Source organism: Sinocyclocheilus anshuiensis, unplaced genomic scaffold (genome assembly GCF_001515605.1).
Source record: "Sinocyclocheilus anshuiensis isolate Anshui unplaced genomic scaffold, SAMN03320099.WGS_v1.1 scaffold469, whole genome shotgun sequence".
NCBI lineage: Eukaryota > Metazoa > Chordata > Actinopteri > Cypriniformes > Cyprinidae > Sinocyclocheilus > Sinocyclocheilus anshuiensis.
Window position 1 is genome coordinate 357744 of NW_015537995.1, and position 6488 is coordinate 364231.

Here is a 6488-nt window from a genome sequence, read left to right on the forward strand (position 1 = left end):
GTCAAATGTTCTTTATTAGAGTGTGTGTACGGCATGTGAAAGCTGTGTGTGTGTGTGTGTGTTTGCGGCTGGTTTGGCAATTAGAAGAACTTCACCGGAGAGATGAGAACAAAAACTGGGTGTTCTTAGGAATGTGTTTTTCATGTCAATATGTGTGTTAGGTGTGTGCAACTCTCCCCTGTTCTCTGTAGGCTGCAGTGCATTTATCAACTGACCACAAACCACAGAGAGCACACTATGTGTGAGTATTTGTGTCTGTGCGTGTGTATCAGATGGGGGGGTGTGAGGTTTACAGACACACTTCTTGGAACTCACCGAATCTGGGACTCGTGAGAGACTACATTCAGACTCTTCTGTGATGATGACTGTCCAAATAATTGCATGAAGACATAATCATTAGCGAAAATTACTATTTTCTATTTTGTCATGAAAAACATTCTCAAATATCCAGCCCCATTTGTCAACACAATACCCCACCATCTTTCTCAATCAAGATTCCACATTATCAGTAGGCCTTGCCTATATCTGCATCTAGAACACTTAACTGGCAGTTACCAGGAGAACACCTTATTATGACCAGAACAGAATGAACACATACTACTGAATGAGTCAAAGTGAGTGTTTTCAAATGAGTAAAAGCTTTTAGAGATGAGTAGATTAAGTACTAGAGACGACTTCTCAACCAACATTTGTGGTCTGAAAATACTCTTATTGTGAATTAGATTACATTTCACTGAGAGCTGTATTAAGAAATATCAATTCACGAATATTTAGTCGATTTTTTTAATCTGAGGGGAATATGAAGACAAGCAGTTACTAAACGTCACCACACGGGTGCGCTGCTGAACCAAAATGATGATTTCAAGATTTAATTCAAACGCTCTAAACTAAAGAAACGTCTGAAGTTAAAATTAGACTGAAAATCAAGTAACCTTTTATACCCATGGCACCTTTTAGAGTTTGAATTGAGAAAATAAACACGTTTAGAAAAAACAATGAAGGTTATGGAAGAAATCCCGCCACACAACGAATCCCGCCAATTTCCTCAGAACACATGGAGCGATTTGTGAAATATTTAAGACTGTTTAAGATTATGAATCACTACTACTAAACGTTTAATTAACAACATAGGGGTTGGATATGCTATTTAACAAAGCACAGGAGCGGTGGTATCTTTTTTCTTCTCCTTGTTAAAAACAAAAATAGCCTCATGTGCCCTGTAAGCGAAAATAAATGGGAAAATGACTAAATTACTACATTTGCTCACCACAGAGATGCATTGGTTCAGTCACACCAAACAGCTACATACCTGATGGGTTACAAGGCATATCTGAGCAATGTGAGAACTGCCCATAAGCCAGTGTGTGGTTTTGCTGTTATAGAAAACATTAGTTTCATTAGTCAGGAAGGGCCCTGAGTGAAGGTCTCTCAACTCCCCTTTGTTTCTGCGGAAATTTGAGTTTTTTCCACCGCTGTCTTTAATCTGTGTGTGGTGTTGCTAGCCAAACTAGCCATTATAAAGCAGCAACTCACATAATCCTACACAAACACTACATCATTGTTTCCACACAGTGATCTAAGAGTGGTTTTCGTGCAAGTAAACATCTTACCCGTATCTCTTTTTCTCACAGAAACACAGGCACTTCTTCTTTTCTATTATTGTACTGTTTACATGTGCGAGTACCAATGCGTGTAACTGTTTTCGGATAAATGGGTGTATCTAAGTGTTGGCATGTGGATGTGCGTGTTTCTATGTGGATGTGGCCGTGGGTGTGTCTGTATATGCGGACTTGAGCATTACACTTTCTCTCCACTGTCATGTTTAACTGTCGCCCAGCCACGCCAGACTAGACAGTCTGCAAGGGTGTCTAGTCAAAACTACACTTGTTTGTCTGCAAACAACCTCGAACAACGCTGACTCTTTGTGTACCTGTCTGTCTATCTGTCAGTCAGCCAGCCAGCCAGCAATTACAGCTTCAATTTCAGCCAAGTATGTGCTTTCACACACACTTTCCTGTCCCGTCTCAGTCTCTATCTTATCAATACGCACTTGAGTACAGTCTCATTTTTACAGTCTGTGTGCTGGACTGCTCTTATCAGCGCTGTAGAGTAAACAGACTGTAACTGTCTGTCGGATGGATTCAGACACAACAAGCCATTAGACGTCTGACTCTTTACACGCAGCAGTGGGGAATTCAGTGGTGGCATGTAGCCTGGCTTTCTATGGTTTGATGTTGCGATTCAACAAAGAAAGTCTATGTGTCACTTTGGGGTCTGGCATAACCACATCAATAAAAACCTATTTTGATTTTGCAACAGTTTTAATTCTGTGAGATTAATTGCCCATAGAGTGCAACAATAGGATTACAGAAGTAAAAATCATTCATTTTCTGAATAATTTTTACTTTTTTAACTCTATATTAAAAATAATTACATTTTCAAGACAGCCCTGCCATGAGCTCAATGATATACAGTACACTCTCAAATGTGCATATAAATGAATATATTGCAATAAACTTAAAGGCCTGGTTTCACAGACAGGGCTTAGGCTAGCCATGATTAGGCCATAGTTATATTAGGACATTTAAGTATATTTTATAAATGTGCCTTAGAAAAAAACATTACTGGTGTGCATCCTGAGACGAAACAAAAAGGCATTGATATATATTAAGATAAGTCAGTGCACGTTTATTTCAGTTGAAACAGTTCAGACTTTTTTGCCTGAAGGCTTAAGCCTTGTCTGTGAAATCGGGGGAAAATGCCGTTAAAAATTTTGGTGTCTAAGATGTTACGAAAGATTTTGTTTTTAAAAAGAAGTCTCTTATATGCTGTATTATATATTATTTCATTCAAAAGACTTAATGGCGCTTTTTTTTTTTCAGAAAGTCCAGAATACTTTGTCTTTCTAGAGTTTTTTATTTTTGCTTTAAGTCAGTGTTTGTGATTGTGAACAGATTCCACTCAGGGCTGGTTGGTTTGATTCGTGGTTTAGAACTCTATATAATAATGTTATGAAATGCAAACAGAGAAAATTTATTAAAAAAAAACACTTTTGGATTTGGTATCTACCACTTGAATCCCCTTTAAAACAACCCAATTCAGATCGCTTTACTGAAAAACAACTTCTCTTTGCTTTTACACTGGTTTTGAAAGTGGACTCAGATCATTTTTCACTTCACTTTAATTCTGTCTCGCAGTCTCTTTCCAATCACCTTTCTTTTTCTTTTTTTTTGAGCAGAGCCCACTTGAAGATTATTGTATGATTGTAACACTGATGACGATGATGATTATGTATTATGATTTAAAGAGAGCTCATTATATTTAATTGTCTGAGGTCTTGTACCCTGATGTAATCATAGTAGTTGTTGTAAAATTTTAATTGTATAATTCCTAGGAGACTGGTGTTTTGAAGAAATAGACATGGGTGTATGTGCGTGTTTTGGGAGCGAAGGGCATCTATATTAAAATGTTCCTGACAGATTCCGCTTTTCTGTCTCTGTTACAGTTCCACAGATGTGTTTCCTTCCTGAAAATAAAAGTGGTACTTCTCTCTCTGTCTCTTTTATAGACAATACAGGGAGGAGGAGGAATTATCAGTAAGGCGGTTGTGAGTGGTTTTGAGGTGGAGTGTCACTCACTCCCTCAGCATGCCTGACCCTTGACCTCTCCTGCATATTCCCAGACAAAAACCGCAGAAAACTGACTGAGAACTCTGGAATCTCAAGCTGTTCGGGTTGTGAATTTTGATGCAAAGACAGACAATCAGTTTATATTTCACAAACTACAATCGTCACGAATAATTCTGTCCGGCACTATAAACAAGTGAAACGCTGCTTTATGAACCAGAATTCTCAACACACCACAAAATAACCACAAAATATCCTTGTTAAGGCAAAAAGGAAAATAATTTTATAGGCGTAACAAGACAAAGAGAAAAGTAAACAGTCTCAGTTTTGATTTAATGTTAACTTTGCATAATATCTGACTCCTGTCATTGGTTAGAGCAACCACTGCATCGATAATGCTAGCAGGTACTAAGTAAAGAAAGTTTAGCATTAAATTAGCTGTATTGTCTGTTTTCTACATGTCATCATTTATTACTCATACTCATACTTCACTTTATACAGGTTGGCTGCCGTGTAATTCCTAATGACGCTCACAAGGTTTCATTGTCGAACAAATTGCTTTCTGTTCATCCCCTACTGTTTACGGACAGCCTACTGTCAACACTCAAAACAGAAAACAGAGAGAGAGTAGGCGTATGCACACTTCAGTGCACATAGTCAAGTAAACGTATTACATACAGTAACAGTCAAAATTTGGACGCCCTGCCCGAATATTATTTTTTCCATAATCTTAAAATGCTCAGCAAAGAATGCATTAAATTGCTAAAAGTGTTACAAACGATTACTATGTCAAATACATGCAGTTTTTAACTTTCTATTAAATCAAATAATCCATATAAATTTGTAAAAAAAAAAAAAAAAACTGGAGTATTGATGCTGAAAATTCAGCTTTGATCCCAGCAATAAATTACATTTTACAATATATTTACATATATTAAAACAGTTATTTTAAATTGTAATAGTATTTCACAGTATTACTGTTTTTACTGCTTTTATTTACTTATTTCAGTTTTTTGTGTAAAAAAAACTTCACAACTCTGAGATAGACTATTTGTGCTTCGCAGTTTTCACTCTCTAAAATGTGGAAAACTGTAAAAAAAAAAAAAAAAAGTGGTTTAGAACTCTATATAATAATGTTATGAAATGCAAACAGAGAAAATTTATTAAAAAAAAACACTTTTGGATTTGGTATCTACCACTTGAATCCCCTTTAAAACAACCCAATTCAGATCGCTTTACTGAAAAACAACTTCTCTTTGCTTTTACACTGGTTTTGAAAGTGGACTCAGATCATTTTTCACTTCACTTTAATTCTGTCTCGCAGTCTCTTTCCAATCACCTTTCTTTTTCTTTTTTTTTGAGCAGAGCCCACTTGAAGATTATTGTATGATTGTAACACTGATGACGATGATGATTATGTATTATGATTTAAAGAGAGCTCATTATATTTAATTGTCTGAGGTCTTGTACCCTGATGTAATCATAGTAGTTGTTGTAAAATTTTAATTGTATAATTCCTAGGAGACTGGTGTTTTGAAGAAATAGACATGGGTGTATGTGCGTGTTTTGGGAGCGAAGGGCATCTATATTAAAATGTTCCTGACAGATTCCGCTTTTCTGTCTCTGTTACAGTTCCACAGATGTGTTTCCTTCCTGAAAATAAAAGTGGTACTTCTCTCTCTGTCTCTTTTATAGACAATACAGGGAGGAGGAGGAATTATCAGTAAGGCGGTTGTGAGTGGTTTTGAGGTGGAGTGTCACTCACTCCCTCAGCATGCCTGACCCTTGACCTCTCCTGCATATTCCCAGACAAAAACCGCAGAAAACTGACTGAGAACTCTGGAATCTCAAGCTGTTCGGGTTGTGAATTTTGATGCAAAGACAGACAATCAGTTTATATTTCACAAACTACAATCGTCACGAATAATTCTGTCCGGCACTATAAACAAGTGAAACGCTGCTTTATGAACCAGAATTCTCAACACACCACAAAATAACCACAAAATATCCTTGTTAAGGCAAAAAGGAAAATAATTTTATAGGCGTAACAAGACAAAGAGAAAAGTAAACAGTCTCAGTTTTGATTTAATGTTAACTTTGCATAATATCTGACTCCTGTCATTGGTTAGAGCAACCACTGCATCGATAATGCTAGCAGGTACTAAGTAAAGAAAGTTTAGCATTAAATTAGCTGTATTGTCTGTTTTCTACATGTCATCATTTATTACTCATACTCATACTTCACTTTATACAGGTTGGCTGCCGTGTAATTCCTAATGACGCTCACAAGGTTTCATTGTCGAACAAATTGCTTTCTGTTCATCCCCTACTGTTTACGGACAGCCTACTGTCAACACTCAAAACAGAAAACAGAGAGAGAGTAGGCGTATGCACACTTCAGTGCACATAGTCAAGTAAACGTATTACATACAGTAACAGTCAAAATTTGGACGCCCTGCCCGAATATTATTTTTTCCATAATCTTAAAATGCTCAGCAAAGAATGCATTAAATTGCTAAAAGTGTTACAAACGATTACTATGTCAAATACATGCAGTTTTTAACTTTCTATTAAATCAAATAATCCATATAAATTTGTAAAAAAAAAAAAAAAACTGGAGTATTGATGCTGAAAATTCAGCTTTGATCCCAGCAATAAATTACATTTTACAATATATTTACATATATTAAAACAGTTATTTTAAATTGTAATAGTATTTCACAGTATTACTGTTTTTACTGCTTTTATTTACTTATTTCAGTTTTTTGTGTAAAAAAAACTTCACAACTCTGAGATAGACTATTTGTGCTTCGCAGTTTTCACTCTCTAAAATGTGGAAAACTGTAAAAAAAAAAAAAAAAA